We start from the raw sequence: 23,302 nt of genomic DNA, 5'->3' as shown, positions 1-23,302 counted from the left end.
GTAAGTCACTCGACCAGAGCTTCAGTTTGCTTTTTGGTAAAATGGGGGTAATAAAATTTGCACTACTTACCTTGCAAGGTAGTTGTAAAGATAAACTGTGTGAAGCTCTATAAGTATTGATGGTGGAGTCCATTCCTGGTTATATGCGAGGGTGTGAGGTTGCTGTGACCATTTGGTCAGCAATGAATAGTGCCCCAATCTCTGGATTGTGACTCGTCCACTTCATTGATGCAGAAGGCAAGTTTCCACCTTCTGAACTCCTCCTTTTGGGGGGAAGATGGGGTGGGGACAGTGAGAAGCAAGCCCAGGCAGAGAAAAAAGGTCACAGGAAAGTCTGGAGACTAAGGAGTGACAATAGGATATGCGGGTCATGAAGTTCAGCACAGCCTCAGAGATCAGTGAGCCAAGCTGAACTAATTTATCCGTCCCTCATACTGAAGGTTCGGTCCCACTTTTGCCACCGAAGGAGGTGTACAGGCTGCAGCCACTCTTTCTTTTCAGTCCTTTCCTTGTAGAAGCGTCCGGGGACTGGGAGAGGAGGAGGAGGAGGAGGAGGTGTGGGGGGTAAGGTTAGCTGAGTGGCATTGTGGAGTTGGGGCAGCGCGCGCAGGCGCACTGAAGGACAGTCGGTGGCCGATTTCGCAGTTACAAAGAACACTGGCAAAGGGTGAAGTTTGGAGGAGAGCAGGAGCTAACCAGCCAGCCGAGCACACAGCCCAGAGGTGTCTCTCGGGATCACCCAAGCAGGGTTGGACGGAGGAAGAAGTCAACACAGAAGTCTCCTGTCCGCACTGGACGCTCGGTCTTTCTTTCTTTCTTTTTTTCCTTTCTTCGTTTTTCTCGCTGCCTTCTCCGTCTGAAGTGGAGTGCACGCAAGGGGGGAATCCCTCTATGGTCGAGGGTTTGAATTCTGGCGCTTAGGACTCCCTCGCAAACTCCGCCCCTTTCTCCCTCCGCCTTCTCCCCTCTCTGTCCCGGGCAGTAGCAGCTGCAGCAGCCGCAGGAGGAGCATCATTGCGCCCGGGTTCCGCGCGGCTGCAGGTTGAGAAGAGCAGCGAAAGGTGAGTAAGCGAAGGGGCAGCTGAGCCTTGTCTCACAGGGGCGGAGCGGGGCAGCGCGCGCTGACGCACGCCGGCACCTGGTCCCCTGGGGGAAGCCCTGGGGCGAGAGGCAAACTTTGCGCACGGCTTTAGGGTACTTGAGGAAGGGAAAGCCGGCACCCTTCCTCCCCTTCCTCGCTTTGCTGGCCCGCAAGGAGGAAGGAATGCCTACTAAAGGGCGGAGTAGGGGCAGCTGCTCTCGCATCTGGACACTTTACATTGACCTGGTCTTCCACTCCCCCTGCTCCCTCGCTGCGCCTGGGACCCCAGGGGTTCTCCTGTTGGTGGGCTCTCTGCCTTCCTATTGCAAAAGGAACTGTGGGAAGGGAGACAGCCGGTCGGTCGGGATGTTGGAAAGAGGGAGGCGGGCCGGGCTGTTAGGAGGTAGCGGTCAGCCGGCTGGGAGGCGGCGCACTGCTGACCGCAGCCTGCTCAGCCTTTGGCTAGGGGTGAGGGGAGGGACTGGCTCAAGGGGCACAAGGCGATGGCCACAGGGCTCTTTCGTAGTGGAGGAAGGGGCTTTCCAGTGTCGGGGCTTCTTCCAATGCGATCATACTTGTTTCCTCCCCTCCTCCCCCCCCCCAGTTCCTTTCTGCAGGGGAAGAAGGTTCGCTTTGCTATTTACATTCCTGTTTAAACCCTCAGGCAGCAGGTTGTCTCGAATTCCCCTTCAGCTGACATTGCTACGGCCCAGAGAAGTAGGTTAGACAAGGGAGTTGGGGAGGGAAATTGCATTCCCTCCTTCCCTTCCTCCTTTGCCTCCTCCCATTCAACCCAGGTCTGGAGCCCAGGCCAGTGGGGGTGAAGACTCCTTTTGTTTATGGCATATCGGGTTTTGTTGGGGTAAGACCAGAGAGGCTTTGCCTCCGGGGATAATAGTTAATAAAAACCCCGACTTCTGGATTCCCTGCTTCCCAAGCCCCTCCCCAACCCACCCCTGGAAAGCCAAACCTTACACACACACATAATTTTCCCATTATGATTCATAACTTATCTGCCTGTTTCTCTTGGAACTTTGTTAGTAAACTTCTCTCGTTGGGTGCTGTACATCAGCCGGCAAACACTCTGCTGAGCCTCGGATCACTTAGTGAAGGCTTTGATTAAGCGACTGTTAACTTTTTACAAAAAAATAGGGCCTCATCTAGTGCTTCTGCACTGTAGTCTCCTGTTCATCTCTGCTTATTAATTAATAAGTAGGTCAGGGTGGTCTGGCTCACAGAGATCTGCTGGCTGGAAATGGAGAGCTTTGCTATACTCCTTTATAAAGGGGCGATTCCTACTGCTTCTAAATTTGTCCCCTTTCCCAATTTGTGATGGATTTGATTATGAATTTAAGAACTAAATGACACTTAGCTGTTCTTCAACTTGTCCCCCCTTCTCAACACTAACTTCCTTCTCCAGTTGGGATTCCCTATTTTCCTATTTGACGGTAGCCCAATGTATATTGTATAATATGAACAATATATTACATTGGGAAGCTTTTCACATAAACCTGTGATCTTAAATTTGGACTGAATGAGAAAGATATATGTGCAGGAAATGAGGGAGAATGAGATAATACTTTACCTGCAGTGGAAAGAATATTGGCCTTGGATTCAGAAGATCTGGATTCAAATCTAAATTTGAGTCTTGGATTTGACTTAGATCTGTTATCCTTACATAGGTTACTTAACTTCTCAAAGTTTCAGTTTCCTTATCTATAAAATGGGAATAATAGTTGTTGTATAGTGGAAAGAACACTTACTAGGCCTGAAGTTAGAGGACCAGGGTTCAAATGTTGCTTCTGCCTATTACTGAAGTGACCTTGGGCATGTCATTTAACCACTGTTGGGTCTCAGTTTTTCCTATACTGTGCAGTAAGCTGGAGGAGAAAAGTGGCCTGGTGAGTTGAAAAAAATAGTTCTGTTTGGGCTGTGCTGTTGAAGCTGAAAATTTCTTTGGTGGGAGAAGCAGCCACTGAGGAATAATGTCTCCTTCTAAAGGTATGTAAATTAGGAATGCATTTTATCCCCCTCAGGGGATGAGTGCGCACTGTGCTTTCTGCCTGCAGCACTACTGTCCCGCCTAGCCCATAAATTACTCTAGTTGAGGCTCTCCTCAGCAAAAAATGAGTCCAAAGGTTTTGTTTTGTTTTTTTTGAGGAGGGGTGGACAATAGCAACAGAACTAAATATAGAGGTGAGTCCTTTTGTTATTGTTCAAAAGAAAACCACAGGCAAATAATTGCCAGAATCAATACTCTAAAACTTAAATCTTTTGAGTGATTATTTTAGGAGCAGCTGGATGCTCATCATCAGTGGTAGTGTTTATTAATTTCCTTATATACATTACTGCCTTGTCAGGAAAGTGATGTGTATGAGAGGGTTTGATGTGCGCTGGGAAATCTTTCTGGGGTTAGGGAGAATAGAAGGGACTTGGTTTGGTGAGGAGCTGAGGAGAATAAGGAGAGAGAGGACGGCAGGTAGACCGAAGTAGATAGATGAGTAGGACTCAGAGGCAAGGCTAGGTGGTGTCTTACTGATTCGATAGAGCGCTGGACTTGGGAGTCAGGAAGCCGAGTCAAACCTATCTTCAGACACTTGCTAGTTGTGTGACCTTATACAGGTCACTTTACTCATCTTGGCCTCAGCTTCTTCATCTGTAAAGTGAAGATAGTAACAGCACTGCCTCACATTTTAGTGACTGAATTGAAACTATCCAAACTGAGAAAGTACAGAATCAAAACCTCAGAGTTGGAAGGCCCCAGAAATCATCTGGTTCAACTGTTGCCTCCATTGTGTACAAGATGAATGGTCTACTCCTTGCTTGAGACCTTTCTGGTGACTGAGAGCCTGTTACTCACCAGGGCATGCCATTTCCATTGTCCATAGTGCTAAATGGTTAGAAGTTTTCCTTCAAATCAGCCTTAAAATTTTCCTTTTTGCAATTTTCACCCATTTTGTGTACTGTAACCCTTTAAAATACTTAAAGACCTTACCAGGTGGTGTACCTACATCTTCTGGCTAAACACCTCTTCTCCCTTCAGGAGATCCTCATATAACATAGTGGTCCTTCACCTGGTTACCCTTTTTGGGATACTTTTCAGCTTATCACTATCCTTTCTAAAATGTGGAATGGGAAACAGTATTCTAGATGGAGATTATGCAGGGCAGAGTATAACAGGAATATTACCTCCTTCTGGATACTATTGTTTCTCTTGAGGAAGCTAGGTATTTCAGTGAATAAACGCTGGGCATGAAGTCAGGAAGACCTGACAATTCAGATCTGGCCTTAGACACTTATTAGCTTCGTGACCCCAGATAAGTTACTGAACCTTGTCTGCCTCAGTTTCTCAACTATAAAACAAGGATAATATATAAGACTTTTGACTCATATTGCAGCTCACTAAAAACCCTAGAGCATTTCCTTACAAACTACTGTCTAGCCTTGCCTATACTAGGGAAGTTGATTTTTTTTTTGTTTTTGGAGACCAAATGTGAGAGTTTACATTTGTTCCTATTAAATTCCACATTAGAATATTCTAGCCCAGTGTTCTAGCCTGTCACTATCTGTTTGGATCCCTACTCTCTGATCCAACAGGGTTAGTTAGACCTAACAGCTAATGTTAGTATATATATATGATTCAGTATTTTCAGGATATGATTCTGTCAAGAACTTTTAATACCCTGGTTATTCCTATGTTTAGCCTGGTAAATGTAGGTCAGTTTTACTTTTAGGTATCACATTTATTTAATGGGATGTTTTACTGTGTCCTACCAACAACCATCTTCCTTCCCATCCCCTTACCCCTAGCACTCTAATAAGGAGTTAAAAATCTCACTTTTAAAATTTAAATATTTAGAATCTGACTCATCAAAAAGAGGTAAAAGTTTATATTTAAGTGGAATTTTAGGCATTCTGCTAATATCCTTTATTTGGGTGGGCATTTTAGCAAAAAAAGAAAAAGTAAAGTGCTGCTTTTTTAAAAAAAGTTTTATTAATTTGTTTTCATTTTACATTGCAAACATTTACAGTACTCCCTGCTCCTTGAGGTCTTTTGGAACAAGTAAAGCAGTTAAGTGAAACCATCAAAACTGACCTCATCTGAAAGTGCATTCTATACCACTCTCATCTTTCTATTAAAAAAAAAATTAACAGAAATCCTTTTTCTCCCACCCTCTCACCCCTCTGAAAAAAAAAAAAAGAAAAGAAAGTTCCTTATAAAAATATGCATAGTCAAGCAAAACAAATTCCCTCTTTGGCTATATGCAGAAATATATTATTCTGTACCCTTAATCTGTCATGTCTTTGTCAGGAAGATGTTTCATCATCGATCTTTTGGAATCATTGATGGTCATTATATTGATTGTAGTTCTTATAACTTTCAAAGTTGTTTATCTTTAAAATTTTCTTACTGTATAAATTATTGTGGTTCTGCTCATTTCATTCTTTATTGGCTTTTTAAAAAGTCTTTCAGAATTATTTCTATGATATTGATGTTGCCATAGAAATTGTTCTGATCCTTCTAACTTCATTTTGTATCAGTTCATATGAGTCTTTCCATGTCTCTTTCACATCATCTATTTCCTTTTTCTTTTCTTTTTTTTTTGGTTAGGCAGTAGGGTTAAGTGACTTGCCCAGGGTCACACAGGTAGTAAGTGTTATGTGTCTGAGGCTGTATTTGAACTCAAGTCCTCCTGAATTCAGGGTCGGTGCTCTATCCAGTGTGCCACCTAGCTGTCTCTATTTTTTATTTTTTGAAGCACAGTGGTACTCTACGATATTTATGTACCATAACTTAGTCAACCATTCCTCAGTTGATGAGCATCCTATTAGTTTCTAGTTTTTTGTGATAAACAATTGCTATAAATATTTTTGTGCACGTAGAACGTTTTCTACTTTCTCTGATAACTTCTGAGTGTAAGCCTAGCAGTGGAATAGCTTGGTCAAAAGGCCTGTATTGTTGAGTATGTTCTTGTGTATAATTCCAAATGGCTTTGCCAAATGGTTGTACCCATTCAAAGATCCACCCATAATGCATCAATGTGCCTATTTTCAAACATTTATCATTATCCTTTTTGGGCATCTTTGCCATTCTGAAGAGTGCGGATGGAATCGCAGAGTTGCTTTAATTACATTTTTCTAGTTAGTAGTGATTTGGAGCATTTTTTCACATGACTCTAGGTAGCCTCTTCTCTTGAGAACTGCCTGTTTATATCTTTAGACCATTTATTAACTTGGAAATGGCTCTTATTTATTATAAATATCAGTACCGATCCTGGAAATGAGACTTTTATCAGAGAAACTTGTTGCAAAGATTTTCCCCCAGTTAATTGTTTACTTGTTAATATCAGTTTTATAGGATTTGTTTGTGCAAAAACTTAAATTTAATGTTATCCATTTAATAGGTTAATTATGTTATCCAAAATTATCCATTTATTTCCTGTGATCCTTTCTATCCCTTGTTTAGGTAAGTTTTCCAAATTTTTCTAATTTGTTTATGATGTAACCTTTTATATCTAGATTACATATCCATTTGAAGTTTATCTTGGTGTGAATTGTTGATCTAAATCTAACTTATTTCACATTTCTGTCCAATTTTCCCATCAGCTTTTGCCAAATATAGCTAGTCCTTATCTTAGCTGAAGTGCTTGTGTGTACTGGATACTAAGGTACTAAGATACATTTGATTCTGAGTCATGTAGCTAATCTGCTCTGCTCATCAAACTTTGTTGTACCAAATTGTTTTGAGAATTATTGCTTTAGAGATTAGTTTGTGACCTGGAACTTCTAGGTCTCTCCCTTCATTCTATTCTTTTCATTATTCATTATCATAAGATCCTTGACCTTTTTTGTCTCCATATGAATTTTGTTATAATTTTTCTCATTCTGTAAAGTAATCCTTTGGTAGTTTGATTGGTGTGGCATTGAATAAGTAAATTGATTTAGATATCATTGCTATTTTTATTCTATTGACCTGCCCTACCCATGAGCAATTAGTTTTTCAAATATTTAGGTTTATCTTTATTTGTTTAAACATGGCTTCTTCTTGTATTTGTATGGTTCTTGTGTTTATCATGGAAGGTAGACTTCCAAGTATTTTAAGTATTTAAGTATTTTAAATGCAATTTTTCTTTCTATCTTTTCTTGCTGGATTTTATTGGCATCATATAGAAATGCTAATGATTTGTGTGGACTTATTTTATATCTTGAATGTTTGCCAAACTATTAATTGCTTTAATTATTCTTTTAGTTGGCCATTTAGGATTAAGAACACCATCATATCATCTGCAAAAAGGGATAATTGTTTTTTCTTTATCTGTGCTTATTCCTTCAGTTTCTTTTTCTTATTTTATTACTTATAGCGAGTATTTCTAGTACTATGTCAAGTAGAAGTGGTGATAGTGGACATCTTGGTTTTACCCCTAATTTTATGGGAAAGGATTCTAATTTATCTCCATTACATATACTAATAGCTCTTGCCACACACACACATATACACACATACATATATCATTTTAAGGGAAAGGTTCATTTATTCCTGTTTTCTAGTGTTTTTAATAGAAATAGGTGTTGTATTTTGTCAAAAGATTTTTTCTGCATGTATTGATACAAAAATATTTTTCTTCTTCTAGTATTGATATGTTTAATCGAGTTTATAGTTTTCCTAATACTAAACCAACTCTGCATTGCTGGCATACATCTTACCTGGTCATAGTAAATAATCTTTGTGCTATGTTTTCACCTCCTTGCTAATATTTTATTTAAAATTTTTACATCAATATTCACTGTGAAAATTAGCCCATAGTTTTCTTTTTCTGTTTTGTCTCTTCCTGGTTTAGGTATCAAGACTACGTCTATGTCATAAAGAAAATTTAGTAAGATCCTTTCTTTTGCTATCTTTACAAATAATTTTTTTATAGTATTAGAATTAATTATTCAAATATTTCATAGAATTAGCTTGTGAATACATGCAGTCTTTTGAGTTTTTTCTTTAAAAGTTCATTTATGTGTTATTCCACTTCCTCTGATATTGGACTTTGTAAATTATCTTGTTCTGATAATTTTAGTATTTTATAATTTTATAACTATTTCTTTCATTTAAATTGGTTTTATTTTAATATAGTTGGGCAAGATAACTTCTAATAATATCCTTGATTTCTTCTTCCTTTTGGGGGAATTTTCCTTTTTCCTTTTAGAAACTGTTAATTTGGCTTTTCTCTTCTTTTTTAATCAAATTAGCTAATGGCTCATATATTTTGTTGGCTTTTTCATAAAACCAGCTCCTAGCTTTATTTATTCCTTTAATAGTTTTTTTGTTTCAATTTTGTTAATCCCTTTGATTTTCAAGATTTCTCTTTGGTGTTTAATTGAGTTTTAAAAAATTTGTTGGGGTAGCTAGGTGGCGCAGTGGATAGAGCATTGGCCCTCTAGTCAGGAGGACCTGAGTTCAAATCTGGCCTCAGATACATAATACTTCCTAGCTGTGTGACTCTGGGCAAGTCACTTAACCCCAATTGCCTCACTAAAAAAAAAAATCGTTCATTTTCTAATGTTTTTATTTACATTTACAATTTGTTAATCTGTTCTTTCTTTTTAAATAAAAGCGTTTAGAGTTATAAAAATTTCCCTACAATCTATTTTGGCTGAATCCCCTAAATTTTGGTATGTTCTCATTGTTGTTATTATGTTTAATAAAATTATTTATCAATTCTATGATTTATTCTTTGACTCACCAATTCTTTAGGATTAAATTATTTAATCTCCAATTGCTTTTTAATACTTTTTTCCAGGAAATAAAATTCACCATTTATTTAATATAATTTTTATTGTGTTGTGGTCAGTAAAGGATATATATAATATTTCTGCTTTTCTTCATTTATTTACCCTTGTTTATTCTAAGTTGGTATGTTTTCTTTCTTTTCTCTTTTAACCTTTGTTTAGCTATTCCTCTCCAAGTTTAGGGTTTCTTCTGTTTTTGACTAATCCCTCCTTTCCCTTCTTCGTTTTCCTCTCTGTATCCTTGTTAAGTTAACTGTAGTTCTACACCAAACCGTGTGTGTTTTTATGTCCTAAGCCAATATCAATTTTTGTAAAGGTGCAATGTACACCTAATATATATACTCCTTTCTTTTTCTGTTTAGTAATTGCCACAAGTTTAGCCTTATTAAATTTTTCTAAAATTCTATTTAGGTCCTTAACTTCTTTCTTGTTTATTTTTTGTCTAGTCTTATCTTTGGCTGATAAGAGTAAATTAAGGTCCACCACTATTGCAGTTTTACTGTCTATTTCTCCTAGTAACTAATTTAGTTCTTCCCTTAATTATTTAGAAGCACTGCCATTTAGTGAATATATAGTAAACACTGAAATCAATTCTTTGTTACCTTTCAGGAGAATGTAATTTCCCTCTTAATCTCTTTTAATTAAGTTTGTTTTTGTTGTTACCTTGTCTGAAATCATAATTGTGACCCCTGCTTTTTTGTGTTTAGCTAAAGCATAATAGATTTTGCTTCAACCTCTTATTTTAACTCCGTGTGAATTGCAAGAGTGTTTCTTATAAACATTTTGTTGGATTTTTTCTTTTAATCTATTCTTCCGGCCTCTTTCCATTTTATGTATGAGCTAATCTGATTCACATATATAGCTATGATAGTTAAGTGTTTATTTCCCTCTATCCTATTGTTTTATACTTTTTCTTCTTTATACTTAATCCCTGTTTATTCCAAGTTGGTATCTTTGTTTCCTTCCTTCTTTCCCTCCTTCCTCCCTCCCTTTCTTCCTGTTTTCCTCTTTCTTTTTACTTTAACCTTTTTTTCACTATCCCTTCTTTAAGCTGAGAGTTTGTTCTGTTTTTGACTAATCCCTTCTTTCCCATCTTCCCCATTTCTGCCTGTATCCTTGTTGAGTTAAATGTATTCCTATGCCAAACAATGTGTTTTTCTGTTCTTCCCTCTTTTGACCAGTTTAGATGAAAATGAAGTTCAAGTGACTCTAGCTCCCTCTCACCCCCCCCACCTACCCTCAATTGTTTGTATAGTTTACTTTCCCTAATAGATTGTTTGTTAAAATCTTCCCTCATCTTCTCATTTTCCTCCAATATATCCTTCCTCCCCACTTTTTTCCTTTTTTCTCACAGCATCTTCAGAACATAAAGCTGTTTATAGATCTTCTATCTTAATTAGCTACCTCTCTGACCCATTGTGATTTTTAAGATTCTGGAAGAATTCTTTTTTAACACTCTATGCACCCCCAATTAAGATCCTTTTCTAAAAAGATACAAATGTTTATTGATTAACTAGACAAACAATGGCGAAAACAAATGCTCATGGATATATCCTGCCACTCAGGTATTAAACATATGAATAGAAACAGTAGATAGAGTGCTGGATTTGTATTTAAGAAGACCTGAGGTCCGATTTTACTATTAACGTTAGCTTTGTGACCAGGGCAAGTCAATTAAACTCTTTGAGCTTGTTTTCTGGTCTGTTGGGTGGTAATAATATGCATCACAGGGTTGTTGTGAGGATTAAGTGTTAGAGTAAATGAATATATGTGTATGTGTGTATGCGTGTATATATGTTTCTGCAAACTTTAAAGGTAGATATGTCTTGTTAAATGCACAAAAGAAAGGCTTATAGCTTTGTGTAAACACTCTTAGGTATGCATAGTGTGGAGATTGTGATGAAATTGGAGTGGTTTTTTTGTTTGTTTGTTTTTTTAAGTAGCCAAGTCTTTTTCCAGTGTAAGCAATGGAGTATAGTGGAAACGGCCCTGGACTTTGAGTTAAAGGAGGTCTCAGATATTGAATCATGTCTCAGACAATTATGTGAGTTGATCCTCATTTTCCTCATCTACAGATAAAAAACAATAGTACTTATTAGTACCTATTTTCATGATTGTTGCTAGATTTAAATGAACAGCATAGAAAGCAGTTTATAAACCTTAGAGTGCTATGTAAAGGCCAGCTATTACTATCACTACTACCACTACCACTACTACTACTACTACTACTACTACTACTACTACTACTACTACTGCTACTGCTACTGCTACTACTAGGGGTGGGGTCAGAGAAGCAGGGAAGGAATAAAAAGATAGGTGCTTGCCTTCAAGGAGTTTACATTCTTTTGGAGTGAAAAGTCAGTATCACTGATGTGTACCAGAAAGTGTATAATAACTATCTTCCCCAGCAGGTTGCTCTCAATCAGCCCTTTATACTCTCAGATCTTAAATCCCCTATCACACTGGTTTCTTCCCTACTCTTTTCAAACATGTCCAACTCTCCCCTACCCTTAAAACAAAACAAAACAAAAACACTTCACCTGGACCCTACAATTCCCTCAAGCTATAGTCCTAAATCCATTTCTCAGACAAACTCCTAGAAAAAAAAAGCTATTCCAGCCTCTACTTCCTCTTTTTTCACTCTTTTGAAATATGGATTCAGACCTCACAATTCCTGCCAAAATTACCAGTCATCTTTTACTCGCCAGATTTCATTATCTTTCTACAGCCCTCATAACTTCTTGGCGTCTCTGCTGCATTTGACAACTCTTGATAGGACCAGTCTTGTCCTGAATACCCTTCTTTCTGGGTTTTCATGACATTCTTTACTGTTTTTTTTTATTCACTCATGTCCAACTCTTTGTGACCCCATGGACCATAGCATGCCAGCTATGGGGTTTTCTTGGTAAAGATACTGGAGTGGTTTGCCATTTCCCTGGGTGACTTGTCCAGGGTCATACAGCTAAGAAATGTCTGAGGCCAGATTTGAACTCACAGAAATGAGTCTTCCTGACTTTTGGCCCAGAGCTCTTATCGACCATGCCACTTAGCTACCCAGGCCAATCCAGTAGGTGGTTTACAGGATGAATTGTAATGTACAGCCATTGTAAATATGGAAAATGCTGGCATTGGCAGCATTTCTCCAGTTGTGGGCCAAGCAGCTGCCCCTGATGCCCAGCAGAAATAGAGATGGGGTACTGGTGAGGTGAGGAGTACACATACTTAGGACCCTGAATGAAACACTTGACTTATTGGGATCAGTATCTTAGTATTTGGGATTTCCAAACCCTGTATTTAGAGCACTTGGACCATGAGCTCAGCCCATGCTACTGTTGCAGTGATGCCCACACTGGGGACGCTCTATGATTGAATGGTCCTGGGCAAGTCTTTTGAGTCTCTGTACCTCAATTGTCACCTTTGTAAAGTGAGGATACACACATACATATATGTATGTATATATATATATATATATATATATATACACACACATATATACACACATATATACATATACACACATATACACATATATATACACATATATACATATACATGCATATATACATATACATATATATTATATATACACACACATATGTATATATATTGTACACATATAATATATAATTATGTGATTCCTTATCTGTAAAAGGAGAGAATTGCATCAGATCTCCAAGGACTCTTTCAGCTCTCAATCTGTGATTCTAATTTACGAGAAGACTAGCATCCTGAATTCCCCAGATAAAAGTTATGTAGATTTGAAGTGGTATTACGGTTATGCTCTTGCAAGCAATCTCTTCTTCTCCTTGCCGGAGCTATAACTTATACCGGGAGACCAGTTGTTATTGTTATTGTTTTTTCCCTAGAACTGGAATGGATTTTATTTTTTCCCACTTAATTTTATTTATTTTTTATTTTATTTTTTCAGATTACTGTAAAAAAAGTTTTCAACATTCACTTTTATAAGACTTTGAGTTTCAAATTTATTTCTCCCTCACTCTCTTCTCTCCCCCTTCCCAAGACAGCATGCATTCTGATATAGTTTATACATGTACAATCATATTAAACAGATTTCCACATTAGTCATATTGTGGAAGAAGAATCAGAACAAAAGGGAAAAACCATGCGAAAGGAAAAAAAGAGAGAAAATAATATGCTTCGATATGCATTCAGACTCCAAAGTTCTTTCTTTGGATGTAGATAGCATTTCAGGAGACTAATTCTTTCCCCAGCCTAAGGGGAACTAACTTACCTACTGTGCCTTATGGTCCTCTAGTAGTATCACTACCACTCTCTTCTGCATTCCTGTGATGTCCTTCTCTTGGGGTCCACTTCTCCTCCCTCCCCTACCCCAGGCTTGGTGGAGGGGAGCATTCACTTTTGGACTATTCTTTGTTGCTGCTCATGGACTATGTCTTGATAATTGGACTGTTTGAGTAGTCAGCACTTGGGACTTTTGGCTGTCTCACATGCGTGAAGTTCTCTGCCTCCTCACCTCTGCCTCAGCTTCCCTGACTTACTTCAAGACACAGCTCAAATCCAGCCTTCTACAGGAAGCCTTTCTTCAATCTTTTTAGCTGCTATTACCTTACCTGAGATTACCTTTCATCTACTCTGTGTGAACCTTGTATGTATATGGTTAATTGCAGATTACCTTCTGTCTACTCTGACTGTGTCTTGTATGTATGCAGTTATTTATTAGCATGTTGTCTGTGAGTTCCTTGAGGGCAGGGACAATCGTGTTTCTTTGTATTACTAGTGCTTGGCGTGATATCTGGCTCATAGTAAGCTCTTAATAAATATACTCACTGGGTACTTAGGGTTAATGGCTTTTTAAAGTGACATCCTTCCCACCCCCCCTTTGGGCCAGAATGCTACAGAGCCAAGCCTTCTGTCCTTTAATGGGCTGTGAGGCTAGTGTTTTTTGAAGTCATTCGAAAGGGCTGTAGGGACAGGGGCATTGTTCTGTATAAAACAGCTCTGAGGGTGAGACTCTCATTAACCACTCGCAGCATCAGAAAAGTGTGTATTGTTTGTTCGTGGGAGTGTACTCTAAGTGATTATGTAACCCAATTCTTGTTTTCCCTTCCTTGGCTTTTAAACTTGTACACCTATTTGCCTTTTATTTCTCTACCCTTTGCATCTAAATAATGGATGCAGAAAATTCTCTTAGGAAGAATTTATAACAGATGCATGGTTTAGTTGTTGGTTTGGTTTTTTTTTCCCCCTAGAAAAATCTGCCCCAAACAGGCAGCAGTTTATGCTTTTTTCATTACAGAAGTAATCAGTTAATTGGGAACAGCTACACATTTCCTATGGTGTCAGCAGCTTTAGCAGTCCTGTACCTCTGAGATTTTTTTAAAAACTCATTTAGCTAATGGAATTGAGTAATGGGGTTCAATTTGAGCCATCACAAGACTATTCTCCTTAATGAAGAATCATATTTTTGTTGATCTTCTGTTTTTACATCACCTTCATTTCTAAATATATCCCTTCCCCTCCCCTACCAATTGAGTCATTCCTTGTAATAAAGATTTAAAGAGAAAGAAGCAGTTTAGCAAAGTTAAACACCACATTAACTCAAATCCTGATTATGCTACTTACTACCTATGTAACTTTGGGGAAGTCACTTAACTTCTCTGTGCCTTAGTTTCCTCATCTGTTAAATGTGGTTAAAGTCTCTTCTAACTTTCTATCTATAGCCCATACATGATGAATTATGCACCATGATTTGCTCACTTTTCTTTTCTTTTTTTCTTTTTGCTAGGCAGTGGGGTTAAGTAACTTGCCCAGGGTCACACAGCTAGTGAGTATTATCTATCTAAGGCTGGATTTCAACTCAGGTCCTCCTGACTCCAGGCTAGTGCTCTATCCACTGCACCACCTAGCTGCCCCAATTTTCTCACTTTTCTGAGGTCAAACTTTGTTATAATTAGAGTGTTCTGGGTTGTTTTTGTTCTGTTTTTTCGTTATTGTTGTTCCTTTCATATGTATTGTTGTGGTCATCGTTGTGTTATGTATTGTTTTCCTTTCTCTACTTCAAACATGGGAAGTTCCCAAGCTTCTTTGAATTCTTCAGCTTCTTAATTTCTTAGAGCACAGTCACATTCCACTATATTCATGTACTATAATTAGTCCCCAGTCCGTGGACATCTACTTTGCTTCCTTTTCTTTGCTGCACCAAAAAGTGATGGTTTAAATATTTTGCTGTTTTTCTGTCTTTGACTTCCATGGAGTGTTTGCTTAGCAGTGACATTTCTGGCTCAAAAGGTATGAGCCAGACATTTTAATAGTTTTCTTAGCTTAATGACAAATTACTCTCCAGAATGGTTAGACCAAATTCACAGCTCCACTAACAATAGATCAATGGCTTTGTCTCTCTTCAGCCCCTTCAACAATGACTGATTTTTGCCTTTTGTCATTTTGACCAATTTGGTGGATGTGAAATGAAATTTTAAGTTTTTGCAAGAAAAATTCATGTTTATTATTAGTGGTTTGGAGCAATTTCTTATTTTTTAGTTCTCTTGAGAATTTGCTCATATCTTTTGACCACTCATAGTAGACACTTAATAAATGCTTGTTTGGGCAGCTAGATGACTCAGTGGACAGAGCACTGGACTTGAAATCAGGAAGGTTCATGTTTATGAGTTCAAATCCAGCCTCAGAACACTTACCAACTGTGTGACCCTGGGCAAGTCACTTAACCCTGTTTATCTCAGTTCCTCATCTGTAAAATAAGTTGGAGAAGGAAATGGCAAACCACTCCAGTATCTTTGCCAAGAAAAGCCCAAAAGGGGTCACAAAGAATTGGACATGACTGAACAACAAAATGCTCATTGACTTGATGTTGACCACTCATCTAATGAAGAATTTCATCACAGATTCTTTAGTTCTTATCCTCAGCCCTTCCTCTATCAAAAGTTGACAAGTAACTCACAACCGTGCCTTTTCCTAAAGTTCAATGAGGTAGAAGAGTTTGGTGTCCCACACTTTGTGAGCAGGAGGTTTGTGAGAACATTTCAAAATGCTAGAACTATTTTACCTTCTAAATACTTAAGTCTACAACTTCTTCATTTTGGTTACCATTGATAAAGTTGCACTTTGTTTTTACACTTTCTGGACACCATGTTTACTTTGTGCCTAGCACTGTGCCTGGCATATATTAGGGCTTTCTAATTGGCCCTTTGTTAATTGATTATAGATCAGTTCCTCCCCCTAAGTAAAATGTTTCATGAATTGTTGTGGCCAGCTTTTTGGTGAAGTTCCCTTAAGGGTTCATTTTAAGTGCCATGTAGGTTTTTCAAGGGGCATTTCCTGATTCTTTTAGCCGTGTTTTCAATTGTTCTTTATTTCTAATTGCATGTATCCCATATGTTTCCTTGTCTCCTTATATATTGTGTCCTTTCAGTAGTGTAAACTCCTCTAAGCAGAATGTGTCTCATGTTTCTATTTGTATTGAAAGAACAGTGCCTGGCATTCAATCATTTAGCAGGGCTGGTCCTAGCATGACAGACAGACCTAGGGGAATTGTATGGGACCATACTATTTCCATTCTGGTAGGGTCTGCTGGAACTTGCGATCCACTGAGATGGTTGGTTTTCAGTAACCAATTGCATCACCTCAGCATTTGAAAGAACAGAATGGGATCTCAGTTTTAGAGCTGCAAGGGGCCTGTGAGTCTACCTAATTCAACACCCTCACTTTACAGTGGGTAATGGAGGCCCTCCAAAATTGAGTGACCTAACCATGGTCACCCAGGTATAGGAAGTGGCAGGACCAGAATTTAAACCCAGGTCTATTGACTAGCCTTCCTTCCATTTTACTATGGTGCTCCGCCCTTCAGTGTATCAAAAAAACACGTGACCCTTCTTTAGCTGGAAAATGGGATTAATTTCCTCCAACATTTTCTTGACCCCCATTTCAAATTTTCATTTTATCTCCTAGGCCAGAATTTAAGAGCACTATCAATATGTTGCCAACTTAAAAATAAATTATTTTGGGAAATGCTGACTCAGTATTAATCTTTTTTAGAACTCATTTTTCTTCCTTTTTTAGATTTTAAGGAGTAATATTTATTTAGAATATATATAAATGTAGAAACTTATTCCTTGTGTATGGCATAATCTTCCCCCCTCACCCCGCCACCCTCTATATCACCTCATTTGTTGGGGACTGGAAGGGTATTATATTCATAGCTTTGCTCACTTCCTTTATTTTTTTAAATTTAAATTTAATATTTTATTTTCCCTGCAATTACATGGTAAAGACAATTTTTAACATTTTTTTAAAAAAAATTTTGAGTTCCAAATTCTTTCCCTTCCTTCTCCTTCCTCCCTCATTGAGAAGGCAAGCAATTTGATATAGGTTATCCATGTGTTGACTAATTATTTATTGAACAAAAGAAAAGTTCTTGTTATTCATTCTAGGTTTTTCTGTTTTGTTTTGTTTTTTGGTATGTTCTAGGTGGCACAGTGGATAGAGCACTGGGCCAGAAGTCAGAAAGACTCTTCTTCCTGAGTTCAAATCTGGCCTCAGACACTTACTCGCTGTATGACTCTGGGCAGGTCATTTAACCCTGTTTGCCTCAGTTTCCTCATCAGTAAAATGAGCTGGAGAAGGAAATGGCAAACCACTCCAGTATCTTTGCCCAGAAAATCCCAAGTGAGGTCTCCAAGAGTCATACACAACTGAAAAAAACGATTGAACTGAACAGCTTTGTTTTTTGGCAAGATGGTTAGGAGAAGAAAAGTAATGATATGGTAATATCCTCTTCATCTGACACCACTTTGACTTCTTCACTCCTTGAGATATGAAAATAATATGGGGAGATTTAATTTGAGTCACAGAGAACAGAGTTCAAATTCTTTGAACTTGGAGATTTGAGGTCCCTTCTATTTCTATGATTCTTTGCTTCTGTGATTCCCTGCTCTCCCCCCCTCCCCATTACTATGTTGAATCCTTTGTGACTTGTTTTTTTTGTTCCCACTCCTCCCCCAACAAGCACCATCTACTTCTTGCATGTTAGGATTGCCCCTGCTAGAACATTTCTTTATTCTTTCCTACTACTCTGCCAATAATATCTTTCCCACCAAGGGGGGAAAATTGAACTCATGAGCCTAATTGTTGCTCTTTGTTGACAGGCATGAGTAATGTTCCCTTATCTTTTTTTGTCATAAGTGAAGTTTTATTACATGAAGATACTACTTTTTTTTTGTCTTTATGTAACTTGGTTTATATACAATGCTACAAATCATAACTGGCAGTACTGTTGGTTTAGAAAGAACTTTCTGTTTGAGTTCTTAAAGGAAGTGAGGAGGTAAAGACAAGTGTTAAGAAATGATTTAGACACACTGAACACTTTATATTTTAAAGACGTTGGATTTGTGATTTTGTGCTTATTGGTTGTGCCCATTATCTATCTGTGCAGATGGAAAACCTGGCTCGCTCTCTCTCCATTCTCTGCTATTCTTTTCCTTGTCTTCTCACAAATCCTGCATGAGGGAACCATCTAATATTGGAGTTTTTCCTGCTTGCTTTAATAGTTAGGCGGGGAGATACCACTCTGGTTATCCATCCCAGTCTGCTTAACCTCCCCACTGGCTTCCTTGCCTTCCTGTGGTTGAATAACTCTCCCCACTGACTGATTCTTGGTGAGACCTTGCCTGAACCTGCCATATCATCAGAAGTCCCAGTCATGCTGATCACTTCCTACCCTGTTCGCTCTCTGGTCCATTCCACCTCCACACTGGCTGCCTTACCCTCTCTCTCCCCACCCCTTTCTAACTCTTCCATTATATGTTTTCTTCCCCCCTTAGAATATAAGCTCTTTTCGAATAGGAATTGTCTACTTTTTGTATCCCCATCATTTAGCATGGAGTCCTGGCACACAGTAAGTGCTTAATAAATGCTTCTGACTGTCTGCTTGTCTCTATCTGGTTCTATCTGTTGTCTCTTTTTCTTGTTTCATGGGGAACATGGGACGTGACTGTCCCATCTTTTTCACCTGCTTTTTTTTTTTTACTCCTTGGCCCGAGTCATCATTGGTAATGTACTACAGTCTGTTTTAATCTGCCTTTCATCTTTGCTTTTAAAATATCTCCAGTAATTTTTAATAATAGAGTGATCCTTAGCAAATCAACTGGGACCCAGTGCTCTGTGGTGAGAGTGACTCCAGTGTGAGCATTGGAGTGGAGAGAGAGAACCCCAGGAACATGGAGAAATCAGTGCTGGGGGCATTGACTCCAGGTGTTTCTGGAAAAGGGGGTTGGGACAGGATGGACTGTGCAGAAGCCTGGGTGCAAGGTGTCAAGGGAAAGGAAGCACTCCATTGCTTAGTAGAGAAGCATGCATTGGACGTCCTACAATGTATCAGGACTGTTCTAAACACACTGTGGATACAAAGACAAAAAAAGCAACAGTCTCTGGTAGTGTAGTGGATACTGAGAGCCAATAAGACCCAAGTTCAGTCTGCCTTGGACAGCTGTGTGACCCTGGGCAAGTCACTTCATTTATCTAAGGCTCAGTTTCCTTCTCTGTAAAATGAAGAAGTTTGTCTTGATGGCTTCTAAGCTTCTGTCCAGCTTGAATTTCAAAATCCTATGCGTCTTTTTTCAAGGAATATAATATGCATCTCTTCATGGAAACAACATGTCCATGTCTAAGTAGATATAAAGTAAATATGAGGTAGCAATGGGAAACTCTAAGCAGCTCAGGGAGTCCAGAGAGGCCTCATGTAGAGGTGTCTTTTGAGCTGAGTTTTGAAGGAAAGAAGGGATTCTTAGGGCAGAGGGCAGGAGGGAATGCATTCCATTCATGAGATATGGCCTATACAAAGGCAAAGAAATGGGAGAGTGGATTCTTCTCCATGTAGTAGCTTTCTATTTCAGCTAATTATTATCACTAATTGGATGCTAAACTCAGTTTTTTCCTCCCTTCTTCCTCGAAGAAGCACAAGTGCAGACAGCATCCTCTAAATTTTGGGACCTTAGGGCAAAGCTCCATTCTCTCCACCTTGGCTGAGACTTTGCTAATAGCGGATATTTCTGTAGCACTTTCTAGTTCATAAAGCACTTTCCTGACATCCACTCTGTGAGGTAGGTAGTATAGAGTGGTATGGCCACTTTGAGAAAGCTACTGATCAGGGAACCTTTACATTGGTCAGCTATAAGGCTGTTCTTCTGTATGCAAGTCCCTGATGTTTATGCCCTAGAAAACATTTTTTCCTTTTTGTTCGGGTTGTGGGAGAGGAATTCCGCTCATGAATAAACTGATTATCTGGCATGCATCCTGGTTTGTGGATTACAGTATTTCACTTGTTTGAAGACTAAAATTTCATGCACACGATTTTCTTCTTTCAACATTTCTAATTTGATAATTGAACTTGGTGATATTGCCGATCCCTAAGATGTTCTGTGAAGGGGAGTGGGTGGCAGGGTTATTCCAGGTGTTTAAATTCATTGTTGGAATAGGAATTCACCTTCAGCAGCTGCAGAGATATGATGAGAACTGAGAAGGAGATTTAGTTCTCCTGGCGGTGTACTGTTTCTTTTGGGGGAGGAGATGGAACTTGTTTTAGGCCCTTTAAAGGGAAATGCCAACATCAACATTGGTAGCTTTTGCTACCTAAGTAAATTAAATGGATGAAGTCGCATCCTGAAGCTTGATTGAGAAAGGGAGGCAGTTTTTGTTTTATTTTCTATAACTCTAAATTGTGCTTAGTGGTTTTTAATTCCCTTATTTTTTTCGGGGGGAAGTATGGAATATAAATTTAGTTAAAGTTATATAGTTTAAAAACATAAGGTCACACCTAGCTCCAAATTCCATATTGTTCACAGTTTTTCAAAAGTCTTACTTGTGTCTTGAAGTTGTAAACCTTTTTTAGGGATACAATAATCAATATTCATAAACTTTGTACTATTTGAGCTTTTACATTTTGTTTGCCTCCCCTCTCCCTCCATTTAATTATAAAAACGGTTTTTGTTCTCATGGAGCAATACAAAATGTTACATTGGTAAGTGTATCAAGACTACAGAGTTGGAGCTGGAAAGGCACTCTGGGAATCATTTCATCTAACCCCTCTCTTACAGATGAAGAAACTTGAGGCCTGAGAAGATGACTTGCTAGAGGTCATGTGTTTAGTAAGTGGCAGAGATCAGATTTGAGCCCTTAACTTCAGATGCTCCTTTTGCCAATGTACCTTGCTGCCTCCCTTCTAAAACAAAGTATTAGGTGAGGTCTGAGTACCCTATAGGAGGAAACTGAATCGGGACTTTGTATCAGAAGAGACCTGGATTAGTATCTGGCCACTGACACTGGTCAGCTGTGTGATCATGGGCAAATAGCTTAACTCCTGCAAGGTTCTGTTTTTTTCATATGTAAAATGGGGATAAATATTTGTACTATATACTTTAAGAGATGGTTATGAGGATCAAATGAGATAGTGTGTAAAGCATTTATGTGTCACTGGCTGTTATTATTTCCATTTTTGAGGAGCTATAAGAATACTACTATAAAGATTTTTTTTGTTATTCATTTGTTTGAGTCATGTACAACTCTTTGTGGACTCTTGTGGTTTTCTTGGCAAAGGTACTGGAGTGATTTGCCCTTCTCTAGCTCATTTTACAGATGAGGAAACTGAGGCAGACAGGCTTAAGTGACTTGCCCAGGGTCATACAGCTACTAAGTGTCTGAGGCCAGATTTGAATTCAAAAAGACAAGTCTTCCCAACTCCTGGGCTGATACTATCCACTGTGCCACCTAGTTGCTTATAAAAATCTTGTACACATAGATTTTTTTTAAGAGCATAAAATCTTGAAGCTCAGGTAAAACTTGGTCTGTGTCATAAGAGCCTGGTATTTTTTCTTCAAACGTATAATTTGAAATCTAATCAAGATGAGCATTCACTCACTAGTGTTAATACAGCCTCCCAATAAGAGGAAACTAATTTCATGTCTGCCCAAATAATCCTGTGTAGCAACGTTCAATGCCAAATATGCCACATGAAATTTATCAAATTGTAACTATAGTCCACAGCTATTTTTTTTCTTCAGTCATTTGAAGAAAGAGCTTAAATTTTTAATCAGTAGAGATTTAATAAGCAAGAAGCATTTCCTTGTCCTCCTTAATCTTAGTGCAGCTAGGTAGTGGCCAGGCCTGGAGTCAGGAAGACCCGAGTTCAAATATAGCCTCAGACACTTACTAGTTGTGTGACCCTACTTAAATCACTTAGCCTCTGCCTCAGTTTCTAGAACTGAAAAATGAGGATAATCATAACACCTACCTCCAAGGGTTGTTGTGAGGATCAAGTGAGATAATATTTTTATAGTGCTTAGCACAGTAAGACTGTCACCAATTTATCCTGTATATAGCTTGTATATATTTGTTTGCATGTTTTTTTCCCATTAGACTATGAGTTCCTTGAGAATAGAGACTACTTTTTTTTTTAACTATTTTTGTATCCCCATGGCTTAGCACAGTGCCTGGAACATAGTAGGTACTTAATAAATGCGTGTTGACTGATTTAAAAACTGATAATTGAATTTAAGGGAAACTCCAGGATTAAGATTATATCAGTAATTAAACATATATAGTTTGTTCATGACTTATGCTGCCTGGAAAAATCGCTTAGGGGTAAAACTTGTAGTGATGAACCTTTCAGAATTTAGCTGCCTACGTGTTTGAATGATAGTATATTGCGTACTCAGCTTTAAGGTCTTCCATCTTGGTAGGTCTTACCAGAGCCCATGCTTTACTTTGTCTAGAATCTGAGAACTCGAGGTCACCGGTAAGTTACAATGGGAGACAGGGAGAATTTGTTACTAAAGTCAAGGATTACTGTTTTCTTAAACTATCTTTATTGACATCTTTTGTTGGACATCACCCTCACTTCCAAATAGATCCCTCCCTCTCTCCTCCTAGGACTGCCATCTCCTGTAATAAAGAATAAAAATGGGGGGAGGGTACTGGGGGCTGGGGCGGGGGCAAGGAGAGGAAGCAATTTAGCAAAATGAATCAACTTATAAACTGAATCTGATGCTAAAATTCCACACCTGTAGACTGTCTCTGCTGAAGATAAGGAAGGGGGCACATTTTCTCATCACTTCTCCAGGGTGAAACTTGGTAACCTGTTTAAGAATTATTTCTAACAGGTTTATGCATAAATTAAAGCCTGTTAACGCAAAGGGATTGCTTAGATTCTTTTGTTGACTTGGAATTTTGTTTTATCATGTTGATTGAAGTAAATGGGGCCCTGACTTGGTCTTTTGAGCATGTCTAAAAGGCCTTGTGGACTTTGTCTTTCCTGCTTCTTTCACAAATTGCTAGATAAGCAGAGATCTTGGGGTTTTTTTTGGGGGGGTAAGGGTGGGTATCAAATTTTAGGCATTGTTTTCTTGCTCAGGGGTGAGCAAATAAAACCAATTGGATTGTCCTGTGTTTTCTGTT

At 38.6% G+C, this 23,302-nt stretch overlaps 1 protein-coding gene across 2 annotated transcripts in view; it reads left to right on the top strand.

Annotated features, from left to right (window-relative positions):
• Window positions 1-898: 898 nt before the first annotated feature.
• The window catches only part of KANK1 (KN motif and ankyrin repeat domains 1), a 251,539-nt gene continuing 229,135 nt past the window's right edge, over window positions 899-23,302 (top strand). The window contains exon 1 of one of the 2 annotated variants that reach the window (XM_021001792.2): window positions 899-1,061. The gene's annotated coding sequence lies outside the window, so the exon portion shown is untranslated. The remainder of the gene's footprint in view (window positions 1,062-23,302) is intronic. The other variant, XM_021001791.2, reaches the window with a different exon arrangement.

Source organism: Phascolarctos cinereus, unplaced genomic scaffold (assembly GCF_003287225.1).
Source record: "Phascolarctos cinereus isolate Bilbo 61053 unplaced genomic scaffold, phaCin_HiC Scaffold_4;HRSCAF=312, whole genome shotgun sequence".
Taxonomy (NCBI): Eukaryota; Metazoa; Chordata; class Mammalia; order Diprotodontia; family Phascolarctidae; genus Phascolarctos; species Phascolarctos cinereus.
This window is presented reverse-complemented; position numbering and strand designations above follow the sequence as displayed.